General features: G+C 40.3%; 1 protein-coding gene across 5 annotated transcripts in view; it reads left to right on the top strand.

Moving 5' to 3' along the window:
• DLGAP1 (DLG associated protein 1) overlaps positions 1–18,981 on the top strand; it is a 287,890-nt gene that overhangs the window by 63,284 nt on the left and 205,625 nt on the right. The window lies entirely within an intron of this gene.

Below are 18,981 nucleotides of genomic sequence, written 5' to 3'. Positions count from 1 at the left end.
TCTGTGGCACAGGAGTGGGTTTGGGAATCTAGATCTCACTCAGCTCATGATATAAAGGGGCTTCCTTTGCTGGCAGTCAGCAGATGTCAAACACCAACTCAAAGTCCTCCGGGGCAAGAGAGTAGGACTGAGCAGCTTGAATTCACTCAGCTCAATCAGTATTCCAGTGTTGGCCGTCGTTTAAATTAAAGTGTATTTTTATTCTTCATAGCAATAACAACAAAAATAACAATATCATTTTATTTGGAGCTGAGGAAATTCATTCTTGCATTTTTAGTAAAGGAATTATACAAATCTGAGAGCTTTTTGAAGGGGTTGCTTCCACATGGCATGTAAGTACTGTCTTCATCTACACACACACACACACACACACACACACACACACATTCTTGCACTCCTGTTGCACGTTATCCACCTTTGAAAATTACTAGGTGTCTACCTCCTCTTTATAAAATTCTTCATTTAGTGGGGCATAGTTATGCCTATGATGTGCATAATGATTCAGGTCTTTTGTTTGGAGGTCTCTGCATTAGAATAAAACATCTGCATGTTCATTTGTTGGATTGTTTGGACCCTTAATTAGATAACTGTTTTTCACTAAATTCTCTATTTAAAAACCCATTGTGGTGTCAAAGAATTTATAATGAAGTCGATATAACTGAGTTGTGTTCTGAACTTCTTGTCCAGCTGTTAAGTTTAGTGGGTTTCCAATCCATAGCATAAATTTTGATTTGAGTTAAATATCCTTGTAAAACACTGTACATTCTTGGAAATTATAGAGTTGCTGAGATAGAAGCAGTTTGTCATCCAGACTACTGCACCAAGGCAGGTTTAATGCATCACCTAGAAGATTATATGGTTCCACATAAATAAAGCAACAGTAATGAAGGTACACTATGCTGAGTGTAGGGTGGGGCCTTGTAAGATAAGGATAGGTGCAGCAAAAGCAAATTTCGCAACAGATGTGCTTTGAGGCTGGAAGAAACACTGGCACAGGCAAAGGGAAGGAGTCCAGGGATATACTGAAGGCACTACAGGCATGGTAGAGCAGAGATGTAGAAGGGCTGTTTCTGCTTTATATGTATCAGAGAGAGCAGAGGGCCACACACAGGTGGAATACTGAAGAGAGGAGCAGAAAGAAACGTGAAAGCACCTTGTGAGAACCATTAGGGTGTTGTTGTAAGGAGAGGGAAGAGATAAGGTATCCTCTGTCCTACTTGATAATGAGGTGTGGCTCTTGCGTCCAAGAGCAGAGACCAAGAGCCGCTCTAAGCCATGTCCTCTGAGAGGGCTAATAACATTGTGGTCCCTTGGGGAACACCAGAGGGGACTAGCCACATCAGATGGTGGGCCAAGATTGACGATCCGGAATCATCACTTGCGAGTTACTAGCTTGTAAAAGATATTCTGGTCGGGTTTATATATACATATTCTGAAGTGGTGAGAAGTGACATATTTCAAAAGGTTTTACATAACTTTCACTCTCAACATGTTGCAATTTGTGCCAGCCCTCACATTATATAAATGTCTATCTTGCTTTTTTAATAACTTCATTTAGAGGAGCTCTGGTGCTCTCGCAGTAATTTAAAAGGAATATTTAATGGGTCTTTTTAAAGCATTTCATTGTAGTTACTTTGTGGTAAACTAAGCCTGCATGAAAATGAGGGGGGAAATGCATGTCGTTGTTTTTTTTAAAAGGGGTGCTCTCCAGCATATTGGAGCTGATCACAACTTACATAAGCAAACCATCTGTAAACCCTACGCATTGGCCATGTTGAAAGGGAAGAAAATGAAAAGGTAAACAGGACCTAGTGCTCACTGATGCAGTACTTTTTGCTGTAGCTCAGTGGGTATCTGCAGCGGTTCAACACAGAAGTGTAAAGAATAAAAATAATATTCTTTGCTCTGCTACTTCTTTGAGCTGGTTCTTGAATTGATTTGATTTTAAGGAACTTGCAAGCTTTTCAAGCTCCTGAAGGAGTGTTTAACTCTGAAACATCTTGTGCTGCAGTAAGAGGAGCCTCTCCACAAAGTTTATTAAGCCTGCCAGATTATTATTATTACTTATTGAATTTATATACCACCCTATACCTGGAGGTCTCAGCGCGGTTCATAGAATTGCAGGCAATAGGCCCAGGGACTTATTTTTGTAGGGTGGGGGACTAAAAAGGGAGGGAATGTTAGTTTGTTTCTTTCTTACCTTAAAACAATTAAGAGTGGTGTGCATTTTAGTTTGTAATTTATTTATTTTTAAAAACTGCCACTTCACTCTAGCTTTTCTTTCTGGTGGTTGATTGTGGCCTCTAATGCACCACACAAGCCTAGACCAGCCAGTGGTTCTTACAGGTCTCTAATAGGCCTTACAGAATGAGGATATCTAGAATGCTGCCTGTGGACTTCTGAAGAGCTTGTATGGGGTAAGTGGTGGGGTAAGAGAGAGAAGTTGTTGTTGTTAAAACAAGTAGAGCAATGTAAGATGTCAAAAAATTAATAATCCCAACTATATGAATCTTAACTTTTAAAAATAATCCTCCACTGCTGTTCTTTACAATCATCATCATCATCATCATCATCATCATCATCATCATCATCCAACAACGCTATCCAGGCAACAATTGGGTCTGCCTCATTTCTTCCAAAACCCATCAGTTTAGACAAGCGTATAGACCAGAAAATAAAGGTATATGGCACAGAAAAGCACAAAAAGTGATAGATTGACACAGGACTTTGTGAGGGCCCTGATCCGACTGGGTTTTTATTTTTGTGTGTTTGGATCAGGGGATTAAATCACACTTTGATTTGGGAGGACAGGAGACCCATGAATCATTCTGATTTGCCTCGTTATTTGGGTCCTACATCCCTAATATGTTTGTTTAGTAGTTCATGGCTGAACAGTTGGCATGCTTTTGTTCTTGTACATTAACAAGTATCAAGGAGATACTTCACTGTCTTTTTGAACCACCATTTCCCCATATACCTGCCCTTCATTGCTTAATATGTTTGTGAATTCCTTTCCTTTATCCCCTACTGTCTTAGTAGAGATGCTATGCCAATTCTAGATTCTGCATAGGTCCTGGCGTAGGTAAATCAGTGTTCAGTAGCAATACTTTGTATTCTATTCTAAAAGAAAAGTGAAAGATTGTTTTTTCTTCACAATGTTGTACATAATCTCAACTATAGTATCTACCACTGGAAGTAATAATGCAACTTGTTTACAGCATCAATTTGCTTCCATTTTAAGGAACCTTTTTATCAGTAGCCCTTTCTCTTCCTCCTCTTCCTCTTTGTTAAATGTAGTTACAGAATGTTGTTAGATTCAGTGTAGCAGAATATGGGGCAGAGCATTCAAAAAGAGAGGTCCCCCTTAGGGTTTTTCTTTCCAGTGTACCCATGTGACATGTCTGCATTAGATATGGAAGCTTCAACAGCACTTTTCTTAAGAAACTAAGGCTTGTAAAGTGAATGTTTCCACTCTTGCTTGCTGCATTGCCTGCAGCATCATTCTTAGAGCAAGATATGTGGTGAGAGAGAGCAGTGAGCATGAATAACAGGAGAATGAAAACACACTGAAAATCTGGGTTCTCTCTGATAAGTTTCAATTCCCCATCACATTCTCCACAATCACATTTCCCACATACTGAAGTAGAATTTTTAATATTTGCTAGTTTTAGGGGTTTGGTTTTTTTATTGGTGCTTAAACGTGTTAACGATAATGGCAGTGTTATATTTAAACTAAAGGAGAAGAAATCAGTACAATAATGTGCTGGATCTGAAAGAATGAGGGAAATGTTAAGAGAACTCTAGAGGAAGCCCCCAGTTTTAAACGCAAGATCAGCTGGGTATATATATTTGTGCTAGGCTGCAGGGTATGCAAGCATTCAAGCAGTGGGGTGAGGCGGCAGCACTCACCTGACCTCCAATCCACTCGCATTGCTGCAGTGAACTGGGAGGGAAAGGGGTGGGGAGGAAATGAGGCAGTGCAGTACAAATGCATTGGCAGGAGTGCTGGTTTGGCTCCGCTGGTGTGTTTGCACTGCCACCACCTCACCTCACTGCCACTTTGCCCCTCTCCTTCCCAATATACCACAGGGATGCGGCTGATTGAGGAGGGTCAGGTGAGTGCTTCCAGCCCACCCACCAGAAACCAATCCAGTCCTTCAACAGGAAGGCTGCTGTAATGACCGCTCCCCACATAAAACAGGGGGCGACCTTTGTGTGGAGGCGTGCAGCCCCTGGATCTTGAGCGGCTCCATCAACACAGGCTTGGCTTCGCCTTCCCCCAGGTGGGATACCTGGAGGTCTCCGCCTACCTCAGTCAGTTGTCCAATCCCGCCTGGGGGGAAGCGTTGCCAAGGAGACCAGGCCAGGTAGGGGAGGGACTACCTGCCCACACAATAGAGGGAGGATCTTACCTGGGAATCCTCACTTGGCTACTGTAATTAACCCGCTGCAGTAGCTTAAGCTTTCAAGCAAATTTCAAAGGCATTGGGCTCTCGGGAATCTGGGTGGGTTTTTTTCTCACAGTAAACTTCATTCGGTAACATTTTTGAATACTGGGTTGTATCAGCATGTGGTGCATGTGTTTGTGTGTGTGCATGGAAGCTTTATGAAGAAAATACGACTTCCCATGTGTGTGTGTCTAAAAAACAAGAGAGCAAGAAGAGCATATGACATTTTTCACTTTGCATCCTTTATGTACAACAGAATGCTTACCCCTTTACTCTAGATGAGTTCAGCCCTGGACAATCACTTCCCAACTTTGAGAGCCATCTTTTTAAGATTGATGGTGCAGCATTATGTCATCAACATGAGTAGCTCTCACTTATCCCACAGCTGCTGTGCTTAGCTTTCTGTACTCTCTCTCTCTCCAATCTTCCAGACCTCTTTCTTCAGTTTTTCTTATTCAAAGTCTGCAGCATTGATATATGCTTCATTTAATATAGTTCCAGTAACTAGCTGATGAGGATAGCATGTTGAAATCTCTGCAACGTTTCCTTTGCTATTAGCATGCAGGACATCAAAGCTCCCTTTAGTGTTTTTATAAGCATTGTCTGAAGCTTTAAAACATAGTGATTCCTGAGAGAATGTTCTCATTTTTATCTGTAGAAGGAAAAGCAGTTTGAAAGCAGTGCAAGTGTAATCATTTCCACATTTGCCCTTTTAACTGCACAGCTTTATCCCAGAACTTTCAACTAAAAAGTGGGGAGGGGATAATGATGGAGGTGAAGAAGAAACGTTTCCAAATGTGCAACAGAATATACTCCCACAGGTATTTATAGAATGACACAATTACATTCAGAGCTAAGATCTATCGGTAATCTGAAAGCAAGAATAGCTTCATGAAGGTCTCAGCTGGTAGAGGATCAGTGCCTGGACTTTGTATTTAAAGCATTGAGCTTCATGCAATGTCTAGAGTCTAAGCCAAGGGCGGATTTTTGTAGCTCATGTTGGTGAAAATCCGACTTAACCACAGCATTGTCTTAGGAGAGCTCTTTCATAACAGCTGGCCACCCAACATTGCACACATTACAGGTATTTCCCCAAAATACTTGACTGAGAATATATAGTTCTTCCTTATTTTTGTATTCATGTTGAAGGATGTCATAAAGAGACTGCTGAGAGGATGTCACTGTGTAACACAGTTGAGCAACATAAATTGAAAGTGTCAGTTTGAATTAATTGTTCCACGTGCCTGGGCTGGACTTTGAATTTTGTTCAGATAGTGAGAGGGGTAATTTTCAAGTGCCACTTTTGAAATAAACAATTAAGAGTTCAGAAGTGTAATTAGAATTCTACTTCCATTTTAGCTGCGAATGGCAAAAGTTTTGTGATTGGCTCCCGTTCAGATAATTGTTTTCCTAATAGGATAAAACTCAAGTGCTTGCTGAGAATGTATGCTTCTTATAGAAACAGATATCTCTCTTGCACATCATTGGAGAAAGACAAGACTAAGCTTGGCTTTGGAAAATGCAAGAACAGCCATACTTTTTCAGGTTATACTTTCTATTGCATTGGAAAATGGGGTAGTAGCAGGTTTAATTTTCAGAGTGTGCACACTGAATAATTTAATGTGGCATATAAAACATAAAGAAATTACATTTAAATATGCTGACCATGACATGAAAAAGCACTATATAGTCTCTCTCTCTCTCTCTCTCTCTCTCTCTCTCTCTCTGTGTGTGTGTGTGTGTGTGTGTGTGTAAAGGATAATGGACATATAAGAGCCACGATAGTCTTGATTGGACCTCCCATTTCCACAAATTGAATAGCAGCCATGAGGATGAGTATTAGGGCCTTATCGGGACTATTCTTCTGTGTGAGGATCGGTTAACCCTTTTCCCATGTCATGTTCCCCATGAAAATCACCCCCTATTGGCTTTTTGACTCTCTATGCAGAGGTCAAATAGCAATTCAGTGTCTGTCTCTCTGTTTGTCAGGAACTTTTAAGTTTATAAAGCTTCTATGTCATTTGAAGAGCTTTAACCAGCAAGTGCAGTTATAACAGTCTTCAGTTATTTAGAAATATATGTGCATCTTTAAGGAATCCTTGTCCATGTCTGATCCAATAATGTGTACTTACATTCTTAGAGAGAGAGAAGGGGATGGGGAGAGATTTGCAATTTATATTAATAGATTATTATGCCTGAAGCAATTTTGTGGGAAAGTTGCCAGATCTTCCATAGATCAATAAAAACATACCTGTCTTGATAATGCAAAGACATTTTCCAAGTTCTATGGCAAGCAGAATGGTAAGAAAAAGATTTTTTTATTTTTTATTTTATTTTTTGCACAGCTAACAACATGTGTCGCTTGATATGCCTGGATGTGAAACAGAAAAACACTGCTCTCTCTTTGCCTAAGTGTGTGTGTATACAAACACACTGTTCTGATCTTGAAGTGTAAATAAAAAGTTTTTAGGGTACCATATCAAGCATCTTGAAAGCTGGGCACAATGGGAAGTTGAGATGGATTGTTTTATTTTCACCATATAATCCAAGTTCCTTTTATATATACTACTGTATACTCCACCATCAGCACTTGTGTTATTTCTAAGCCTCCATAAGGCAAGGGGCAAAAGGTCAGGATTCATTTTCAGAGAAGGGAGCAAAAAGGAATAAAAAGAATAAAAGATCAGAAAGGAACTAATGGATTTTTTTAAAAAAATCCATTTTAGAAAGAAATAGATAACATTATTCTTTTAAAGTTCTTGCTTCGTCTATCTTTTGTCCATAGATCACTGGTTTCAAATTATAAATATAAAATAAAGTGACTGCTGTATGCTCAGTAAAATTTATTTTACTACAGCTAATTGTATTGTTATAATTAGCCATAATATTTCCATTTGGGATAACACTAAAATTAGAAGGTACTTGTATAACTTAACAACTGATAAAACACTGGTATGTATTCTTGGTTAGCAATTTTACCTATGATTATGCTTTGGGAAATCTTCAAGCATTGCATTAAATTTTAACCAATATAAAGAAAACTGTGTTGATTGATTTGGGATAAACGTAAGCTGGTTTGCAAACCACACACATTTCTAGTGAAGCAACATGATTTTTTGGCAAAGGTACACAAATGAATTCCAAAAGCTCATTTGCCCACTATAGCATTTTAATAACAATTTGGTCACCATTTTTCAACCTTTGTAGTAAGCAGCCAGACTTCTGAGTAAGTACAGAAGTAGCAATGTAGCTGGAGGGTTTATGATAATTCCATAAGCAGAGAAGTGTCTCTGCAAGGGAGAGATAAACAGCAACTAATCCTCATAATTCCCTACTGATAGCCTATCCATCTCTGGTATAAATTAGAAAGCCTAGAGATTAGAAAAGCTAGGCTGGGTGTAGCTCACAGCATTAATCACAGTATTAGGTCAACAGTATGCTGAAATGCTGTGTCTTTGCAGCTGGTGTTACACTACAGGTTGAGTAATGCAGCTTAAAATAAAGGTTGATTGATTGTTTGATGGGTCAAACTGTTGTAATATGGTTTTTCCTGAGACCTTTGTTTCATACGCTGAATGAAACCTGTTCTGATTCTTTTGTTTTTGAAGCTCTTGAGATTCCCACTTCATCCTAAGTACCTGTCTGTCTTGGCACAAAAAGTTTCATTCTACTGCAGCACTACTTTAGTATTCCAGAATGAACTGTTCATTTTAGATTTACTTTGGACCAAGATGGGCATTTAGGTCTTGAAACTGGTGTGCGTATTTTGTTGAAGCATGATATAAGCTTGCACAAATCATAGAGTTAAATGCACCCTTTTTATCAACAGAATATTTTCAGGAAGCTTCTTCCACGCACGCATGCATGCGAAGCATCTAATTAATTTTTACAGAATGTGTTGATAAAACATCCATTACAGTCCAAAAGCTATGGTGATGCAGTGTTCCAATTACGCATTCACTTTGGGGAGATTAGCTGTTCATGAAAATTCTCTACTTAGCCACTCGAGGCAAAAAACTGTTCAGGGGTATTCACACAAACCTCAATGAAAATGCCTTTTGCCCGGCTTGAATGGTGAAACTTCACCTTGTACAAAAAGATCACTAAACATGGCCATATCATTATTTCTTCTTCTTCTCCTTCTTCTTCTTTTAGCTCCATTACCCAATTCAGCATGCTGTGCAACCCTCTATCTACTAACCAGCACTACATCTATTAAAACAAATGGGGCAGTGCAAGGTGCACTTTACCTTGTGGGTCTATGCTGACAGTTCAGTGTAATTACTTTACTGAAGGGAGCTGGCATGCAGAGCAGGCAGGTTGATTAGGTGGCAGGTCCTGCAAACCTACAACCTGCAAGAGTGCCCCAGGGAAAATAGGCTTTTGTGGGGAGAGGGTGAAAATTCCAGTGTCAGATTTCACTTGCTCAGCTATACTACTGTACTGTACAGTACTACTTTTGTAGTATTGTACTGTACTACTTTTGAAGCTCTGTCACCAGTGGGGCTGAAGAGGGGGCATGCCAGGGTGGTTTGAGGGTGTAGTGGGGGAGAACTAAGGGGGAGGGGACTTGGATTCCCAGTTCTCTAGCATGCTCTTTTCTCCTCCTCCCTCTGACCCATTTTTTATCATAAGGTCCCAGGGAAGGTTACAGCGATTTAAAAATTCGATATTATTATAAGTTAAGACAACCTATAATTAGAGGAATGGGGTGAATCACAGGAAGGGCCAGAGCAAAGAAGTACATCTATACTCCATGACCTGGGAGCACCGAACTTTACTTTCAGCAGACATATTTAGGATTGCACTGGGAGCAAGCCTTACTGAACTTAGTAGATACTGAAATCTTAGTATATCTGTATAGTTTGTGCTGTTGGCTACGTCAAGGACAGGAGGAAAAAGTGAAAAAGCTGTTTGAAGGACTTTTTACTTGGAGCTCTTTGGGCGGTATGTAGCTATAGATGTGCTACCACAGGGTTAGGATTACTAATGTTTTTAATGTTCGATGTCTTACTGTGTTTTTATTTGTTGGAAGCCGCCCAGTGTGGCTGGGATAACCCAGTTGGATGGGTGCCATATAAATAATAAATTATTATTTATGATAATAACATTACTGCAACAGTATTGTGCCATCTCCTTCCCCCGCCCTATGCACGCCCCCATATCACCCCCAAATCTGCTCAGGAAGGTTGAGGGAACCCCAGAGGAGGAGGAGGGGGAGATGGTTCTGTTGTGCAAGAATAAATCCTTGCACTAATGGACTGGTCTGTTTAACACCACATTGAATACAACCCTTTATGTGCATTAAAACTGAAAACAATATGGTTGATGTTAACTAGAGCAACAGCGCAAGAGGGCTGTTGTGATCATTTCCTGCTTGTGGGTTTCTCGTTTGCCCAATGTGGGAAGCAGGCTACTGAGCTAAATCCAGCCTGATCCAGTACGGCTCTTATTTATTTAAAATACATTTATATCATCTTTAAATATAGAAACCTTCTCAAGGCAGTTTAGAAAATAAAAGACTTTAAAAATATGCAACAGCAAAATACAGATGAAACACAATCAAATCATTCAGATGAAAGCATAAAAATAACATTCCAAGTCAAAACCAAAGATCACCTGGGGGGGTTTTGCTTGTGCCAGAACTGTGACCTGAAAATAGGCATTTTCTGCAGTTGCACCTGTATTTTCTACAGAATGCACTCTCTTCTGTCATTTTTGAGGCAGCAAGCATCAGTTGCTTCATATGTTTTGCGAAGACTCATCCTTTTGCTCAGGATTTCCCTGACTTATAAGACCAGACCTAAATATTGACTGCCCAAATTTCTGTTTTATTTCTTTTCATAAGCTTTTGCATTGTTGTTTTATTTGTTTTAGACTGTATTTTTTACGATACTGGGTTTTTTAAAAATATTGCACGCCACTTACATTTCTAGACTATTAAGTAGTTCATAAATGCTTTATTAAAATAAAGACAGCAGAAATTAAAACCAGGCTTTAATGCAGGATTAAAAATCAGACTTTAAAAATAAAGAAGGAAACAAGCATACTTCCCAGGGAAGGGCATTTCATAAGTATGGGGCCGCCATAGGCCCTTGTATTATTCCCAGCATTCTGATAGACCTGTGGACATTTGAGCCATTGTGATTATTCTTAGGACCTGGGCAAGTTAATGCAGGAATATGAAGTCCTTCAAATAACCTGGTCCCAAGCCTCTAGAATTTCAGAGCTAATCATCAGTGCCTACATTTACCCTGGAAACAAATTAACAACTGGTGCAGTATTGTCAGCCCTTTAGCAACAATATTGCCAAAGGGCTGAATCTGACACAATGGGTTAAGGAAACCTAGTTTTTCAGAAGTTATAGTGAAAGTGGTTAATAATTATGATAGCAACATTATTTTAGCAAGTATTTCCAAGGAGAGGAAAATATTACAAAAAGCACTGCTACTAAATATTATGTTTTATTGGTGCTGAATGCCTATGAGAGACATTTGCTATAAATCTAACACAGTGGAGTGTTTTACAAGAGTCATCATATTTCTCAAGCTTTATTATACTTTCATTTCCCCATCATTATTTTTTATTCTTCCTGAGACTCAAACCCTTTCATTCAAGTAAAAAAGGTGTATCTTCTAAGCACATCATTTCTCATCCTGAGAATTCTCTTCTTTCTCTCTAATTACCTCCTCCTCTCCCTCACATTACTCCCAACCATTCTCAGCTACTGTTAGGAGGACCTCTGCTACAGAGCTGGGGTTTTAAGCCAGCAAATTAAAATGGAAGGAAGCAAAAGTTCAGGGGAGTGTGCACAAAATATCTGTAGCTGTAAAGAGTTGTAAAGGAATCTTAGTTAGCCAGGCCTAGTGACATCTCAGCACTGCATGGTCCATACAGAATCTCAGCAGCATCCTTTATGTTGGCCCACAGTGCTAATCCCCAGTCCTTAAGAAGCATACTATTCCCTTGCCCCAACAAAAGTTTGTTTATGGCCTCTAGCCCTGGTGAATGTATGCTGGTTGTAAACTGTGGAACGAAGGTTATTGGCCCCTGTGTGGAGTAAAATATTTGATAACAGTGGCCCTAAGTGGTAGTGTCTGCGGTATCCTAGGTGGGAGGTGGTTTGCACCCCTGAATATGTGAAGATGGTGTCTTGGGTCCAAACTATTAGAAACAGATGCATCTGGAGTGTGTGACTGTTTGGGATACTAATTTTTTTTTCTGTGTTAGGCAGTTTTCTCTCCTGTTTAGCTTTAAGCTGTTGGTTTATTTGTCTTATTTTATGCAGACTTGTATAGATTGATTTTTTAAAAATATATATATATTATTTCTAATTGTTTCTAATATATCTTTCTTATACTTGTCTATTTGATTTGTTATGGGCACAGTTTTGTGGGGAAGCAGCATACAAATAAAAATAGATGATTGTTATACTGAATGGCAGCCAAGGACGGGAAGGTCTGTGCCTTTACAGATTGCCACTGCTTGAGAGCAAGTGAGTGAAAATTAGCCCAGTCTGCTTGTATGGCCCTGTGTTGTCGTGTTCCATGACATCTACTATGCCCTACATTACTGGCCCAAGCATAACTAAGTTCCTCTCTTCTGTGGAGATGGTAGTATGTAGTGCCACATGGATGCAATAGTAGTTTGCATTGTCCAAGCACAACTGCTGATTCATCCCCCTCTATAATTTTTGCGTACTACACACAAGACTCTACAGTCTCTTGTGTAAGGGCTTAAGAACCCTCAGACTGTGTATCTAAGCTGCCTATTGCAGCATGACTGTTTCATACAGACTTATTCTCCTGAATGCTCACGTTCCTTGGAAAAAAGAAAGGAAAGCTATTATTTTTGTATTTCTTTTCCCCCTGACCAACATACACTGGGCTTTATTTCCTCTGAGCTTTCTGTTCTCTGCTGCATCTTATCCCATTTAGGGCTTAATTTGTGTCATGGCTCACTGAAGCTCAGTCATAGGATATGTTTTTAAAAGTAGGTTAAAGTCATGATATGTGTTTCCCTGAACATGAATTGAGTTAATTTCCCTTATCTTTAAGCAACTGTATGTTTGGGATAATCAACATTTAAAAGATGTCAATTCTAGGTAGGCTTCAGTCCTGACATGTGTAACTTTAGAAAGTAAAGCTAAGCACTACTCAATTGCTTGGGCAGAGCTGATTGCTACTGTTGTCCATGACATCACAGTGTTGTACCACAGGCCTAGTTTTTCAGTCAATTACTGAGCTAAAATAAATTTTTCATTTCTGGTCTTCAAGAGCTAAAAGTACAGCATGTACAATGAATCAACAGTCAACTGTAAAACAGTTTCCCCTCTAATTCAAGGACAAAATTATTCCGCTTTCTTCAGCAGCAGCGTGGTCAGCAATCCTGGTTTACTTTCCAAACCTTGTTTGTGATCACCACCAATTCTCTCCCCCGGCATATACACACACAATGTGATCTTTTCTCAATTGGCTGGGGCTGAAGAAGGCAAGAAGCAGGGGGAGTCGCTTCTACTGCTTGAAAACATCCCCTGTTCTTACTTTCTTCACACTGCAGTGCAAACAGAGAAGAAATCTGTGTGCAGAAAGACATGCTATTGTATTTGAAGACACCTGCTCTTCAATAACTCTAGTAGGAGTAGCCCTTTAATGGATGCAGCTTTAATTGTTTCCTATAGAACTTCCCGCCACATGGTAAGGCTTCATTTTTTCAGGGGTTTCATTGCAAACCCGTTTCTGATTGGGCAGCCCTCCTAAAATGAAAGGTTTCCTCATTTCACCACCCTGTGGTGAATTGTCTGTCCTGGGAAAGCCTCTCCTCCTTGCAGAGGGGAGGAGTTGTGAGCAGGAGCCATTTCCTGCATTGGCAGGTGGAGGCTTGGGGGCGGGGTTTTGCCACTGAAACGTGGCCGCAGCAGCACCTCCCTTTCATTCCGCTGCTGGTTTTTGTCGGATCACCCACCCACCCTCCCTTTAGTTCACTGCTTGGTTCTTAACACTGCTATGGACCTGTGGTTGGTTGCCTTGGTTGTCCAAGGGGCCTGGTAGGAATTTTTATCCAACTGGCAAATTGGCACCAGCCACTTGGTTTTTTGCCTACCTCGTAGCAAATTGTCACAGCTTTTAGGTATTGGTGGTTATGCATTGGAATATGTTTGTGTATTGGAGGGCAGGGTGTGGCCATCGCCTACCCCTCCACTTTATGGGTATTCCGGTAAAGGAACCCGGCGGTCGTGGATCCTGTCAGATGCCCTTACTGGTGGCTAGGGCCATGGCACGACCCCTGGTGACATCAGGGAGAGCTTTCAGTTGTATTTGCATCAACAGGCTCCTCCCACTGGTGGTTAACCCTTGTTAGACTCACCCCTCCCTGAGTCACGCTCTGTTGTTTTATCCAATGCCTAAGCCAATACCTCTCACATGCTGTAATCAATAAAGTTGTGGCCTTTTTTAGCCCATTAACCTAATATACTGTGTCCTTGTGTCTTTCTTATCCCCAAGCAGGTGGCAGGTCCTTGAATCACAAAAAGTGTTCCCTCACTGCTTATCAGTTTCCATTGAAACCAAAATAGGAGGGGGAACTCTGTTTTAGCAGCAGTTTCAGTAGAAACTGCTGATGGACAAGAAAGCCAAGTCTGCTTTCTGATGGGGTAGGCAAGTCTTGCTTGCTTCATGGTGCTTTGAAGTCCCACCAAATCATCTGATGTCAGTGATGAACAGGGTCTTGACCCCCCATATCTGTCAAATTTTGACCCATGATGCCAACCTGATAAGGATTTGGCCCACAGAGCCAAAAAGGTTCATAAATTTAGGTTTGCACAATTAAAGTGGATTAAAGCAGCCTGCCACCATAGCGAAACAAATTCACTTTTTAAAGAGCAGACTTTTTGCAGTTAAGAAAGTGGCTGGGAAATGCACTGAAAAGTATGGAATGGATGAATGATTAACAGCAAGATGTATCAGCACAAATCAGGATGAATGCTCATTGTTATATAACCTCCCCACAAGCAAATCAGAATTAATCCCCAGTGAAGACTACACATCGTCTAACCTCAGTGTAAGCCTAGTGCAAGCAAATCAGTACAAATGGTCAATAAACAAGTTACCTGGAAGAACCCTAGGAGGAGCTTTATAGTAACACTAGTGATCCTTTAAATATTTACAAATAAATGTCAGTTGCTCATTTTGAATCGAGATAGCCTTTATTTTTGGCTTCTAATTTCCTCATTCCATCCACACAACTGTTTTAGAAATGTTATGCACAAAGGCTACAAAGGCAAGGTTATGATTCAAAACCTGCCAAGTTTGTACAGTTCTCATACGAATTACCTTGCTTGCTGTAAAATGAACTATTGTCAAGTTTGTCCAGATGCTAAAACATATGGAAGATATTTTTATTTTTCCTGTAATGATATGTGTGGCGGCAGCAGTCACTGAATGGGGACTGGTTCGTTGGAGGAGAACTTCCTGCCAAGTAGAGCACAGCATTTTTATTGACGAGTACACACAAAAGGGAAAAAAAGAAAAGAAAGCAACATTTTGGAAAGCGGAAGAAAGAAAAGCAATGCAGTCACCCAAGGGAGTTACTGTAGAAGCAGTAATCTGAAATATCCAGGCATCTTGCCAGCTGCTTCAGAAGGCTGAGTTAATCAACACTTTGATGTTTCTTGCCAATCCATGCTGTGGTGTAATACTTCCTTAGTGCAAAAGTATATGTTCATTTCCCTCCTGTTTATTGGCACCCTAACCCTTTAAACATCTTCTATGGATCCATTTATTTAGATGTATGCAAGAAGTAAACTACTGTTATCTTTGAAAGATACATCTTTATTATTAAATTTGCCGCAGTTAATAATTTTCTGGTGGTAGCTTTTATCAGTGCTATGATTTGATATAACATTTACATTCTCTACACCAAGCACAGTGCTTTGCTCAGTGCTTCTGAAGCACCCAACCATCAGCTGGTTGACAGGCACTTGGGAAGTGCCATGTACCGTATTTTTCGCTCTATAAGAAGCACATTTTCCCCTCCAAAAATTAAGGGGGAATGTGTGTGCGTCTTATGGAGCGAATGCAGGCTCCTTGGCTTCAGCGATAGCAACGCAAAGCCTCCGAAACGCAGTGGGAGCACTCCTGCTGCGTTCTGGAGGCTTCGCATTGCTTTCACTGAAGCCTAGAGAGCGAAAGGGGTTGGTGTGCACCGACCCCTCTCGCTCTCCAGGCTTCAAGGATAGCCGCCTGAAGCCTCCAGAGCGCAGCGGGAGTGCTCCCACTGCGCTCTGGAGGCTTCGGGTTGCCTTCACTGAAGGTGAAGGCAATGTGGGAGAGGGAGAGCTGCGCAGCGTCCCTTCAGCCAAGCGGGAGGAGAAATGGAAGGGGCTCCATTTCTCCTGCCACTTTGCTGAAGGGGCGCTGTGCAGAGAGGGGGAGAATTTTTTTTCTTGTTCTCCCCCTCTGAAACAAGGTGTGTCCTATGGTCGGGTGCAAAAATATGGTGATTAGCAGTTCCTGACCCTTCCCACCAATCCTTGCCTATCCCACACATAACATCATATATGATATATATGGGGGCCAAATAGCCTGACAGAGAAAATGTGGAGGCCTGACAGGTGGGAGTTCTACACCTGATTTCAAAAATAATATTGGTGCAAAGTGGACTCCTCTAGTAAGTGGAGCTTGGTCTCCAAGCTGTTTCTGCTGACTGCTGAGAGCAATCAAGCTTCTGGTTCTGGTACTTGAGCCTAGAGGTGCTATCCCTGCTTTTCTTCCCTGATTCAGCCACTGATTCAGCCAAGCACTGCTGGTCTTCCCTTGCTTGTTCCTTAATTCCCAGGCCAGAGTTTAGGTAGAAACATGGTATCTCCCCCTGAATCACTGGGTAGGCCCATGGAACACTCCAGCATCAGACTTCTCAAGAATAGGAGCCCACATGCTGCAACATTTGGTCAGGTGTGTTAAAACATCATGGCTTGAATATGGCTAGGTACTGAGCTTTAAAGTAAGAACTTCCCAACTCTCAGCCACCACACCACTTCAAATTCTAGATTACATAATCCGTATTTGCTGCATATCAATACCTGAAAAAACCTTCAGTATTTTTCAGAATGTATATATGTATATATGACTTCACTGTTGCATCTCAACTGAATGAAGCAAGGCAGTGCCAGCTGCTGAATTATTAATACTTCTTTTAAATCAATTGTCATCTAAGGTCAGTTTGCTGTCTTCAAAGCACTTGATGCTATTTCTTTTTCAGATAGAGAAGAAAAGAGTTGGTCTATACATGCATCACAATGAGATGGTAGAATAAACTGTACGACTTCAGACTGCAGGTGGGGAGCAAAACTTGTAGACACAAAACCAGCACAACAGAGTCTTTGTCAAAAATCTTCTAGTTTTCCATCTGTTATGTGGGGGAGAATTCAAAAATAGTATCCCACTTGTAGTCTGAAGCAGTGCCATTTATCTTTAAATTTTATGTTGTTGCTTTTAGAATTGTATGGTTTGATTTATTTGCATTATGATTTTAGATAATATATTGGAAACTGTCCTGTGATTTTACTTTTAACGAATAGCAGTTTACACATTTTGTTAATAAACGTTAAATATTCACCTACCTCATTCTGTGTGCCATGTGTAGAGCCAGACAGAGAAACTAAGGAAAACAGCACACGTGTGTGTGTGTGTGTGTGTGTGTGTGTGTGTGTGTTGGGAAATAAATTGGCATTCACCTGACACTGTTGGGTTGCTGCTCTAGTTACTTTGACTCTTAATATCAGCATTAATTTACAATTGCACTGCTTAAAAGTTTCAGGCTTCATTTATATTGATTTCCCCTGTACCTGGTAATCCTGGGAAGATGGACCATATGCTGATACATTATAATCCATTAAGTCTCTCTGAACTTAATGAAGTTGCACAAAGTGCGTGTAAGCATGAGAATTGGCCTGCATGTGATTCTTAGATGGGTTATAACTGGGTCACAAATAATTAACTTTCAGACATTTTAGATTAATATCAATGTAGCATGTACGTTGGCCAGGCTTCAGGGTGATTTTGCTGTTGTTGTTTGCTATTTGAATATAAAGCTCTGTAGTTTTGGTTTTGGCTGATGAATATGTATAAATCTTGCGTTCTGCTTCTCCAGTTTATTTCTAATAAAAACAAAATTGAAATAAAATTAAGCATGTAATTAATTTGAGAAAGATTAGTAATTGTGAATACTCCAAGTAGGGTGGGGGGATGACAGTAGCTTTCTGGGTCGTTGGGCTCTCTTAAAAAGTTGGCGAAAGAGGCTTGCTAATCCATAGTGATTTCTTTTGAAATTGAATAGTGGTAGATATTTTTTACTCAACCTGCAGCAAAGGTCATTAAAAAAGACAATTAGTCTGTTATCAACGTCAATTGCTTCACTTTAGCAGATGGTTCTACATACACGGACATTTAGCATATGTTTTCAAAAGACGAATTGGAAATCATATGACTTGCAAGGCTGCTTTATAAGATTGGAGGTCTCTTGTGGTTATTGTGAGACCTTTTGTTAAAGGTATATCTGCCCTGAGAGTTTCTGAGCAAATTCTAATAACAAACAGGAGCTGGTTTGTTATTAGCAGGGCAATTATATTGTTACATAGCTCCCAGTTGGCTCCAAGCAAACTGTTTTCAAGGACTGCTGAAATACTAGAAAACAAAATAAATGTGCAAGCTAGCTTCATGAATCTCAAGCGTTTGACTAACACACACTTGGTAATGTCAGCCTGGCTATGAATTCTTGTATACACCAGGCTCCTTTGTCCATCTGTGCTTAATTGTAAGTGATATGTGAAGGCAGAAGCTTTTAGCGGTTTAATCGCCAGCCAATTTCTTCCTCTTGAAAATGGATGTGACAGTGAAATGCCTTCTACCAGGCCAGGTATTTATGGTCTTTTAAAATTAGTAAAATGTTTGTCATCCATCTTAGTTTATAGTGCATCCTATGTACTATATGTACAGTGTACTTCTATGAACTCTGTCTAGAGTTAGATAATGTATATGCCATGGCTTCTATAAATGGTGAAAGAAAGCAGCAGGGATGGCAAGAAATCCCCTCTTCCCTTAAGAATTGACCTCATAGATAAACAAAAGTTGTACTCTTCCCTGAACTCTGTTTTGCATGCTTCCAGGACGACTGATGCCAGAAACACTTAAGCTGCTTTCAGACAGCACTTTATTCCATTTTCACGTGTTCCCTTAACAGATAATTTCCTCATTATTTGATCTTTCACACAATATAAAGGCCAATTCTGGAAATCTTGTCGTAATTATACAACAGTGTTGAAGATGTGGGTCCTGCTACTGAAAACAGGTTGCAGGACTGAGTTTTGAACATGAGGTTTATCAGCCCGAGTACCAAACTCCTAAGCAATTACTTGTCACCTTGATGCATAACTTCAATATAATTCCTTGGAATTTCAGATTTCAAGTAAACTCAAAATTGAACAAACTTCCCTGTTTACCAAAGCCTGAGCAATAGTAAACTGCATTGTAGCTGC

The sequence above is a fragment of the Podarcis gaigeae genome, assembly GCF_964106915.1.
Source record: "Podarcis gaigeae genome assembly, chromosome: 7".
Classification (NCBI taxonomy): Eukaryota; Metazoa; Chordata; class Lepidosauria; order Squamata; family Lacertidae; genus Podarcis; species Podarcis gaigeae.
Note: the sequence above shows the minus strand (reverse complement) of the source record. Positions and strands in the feature narration are given on the sequence as shown.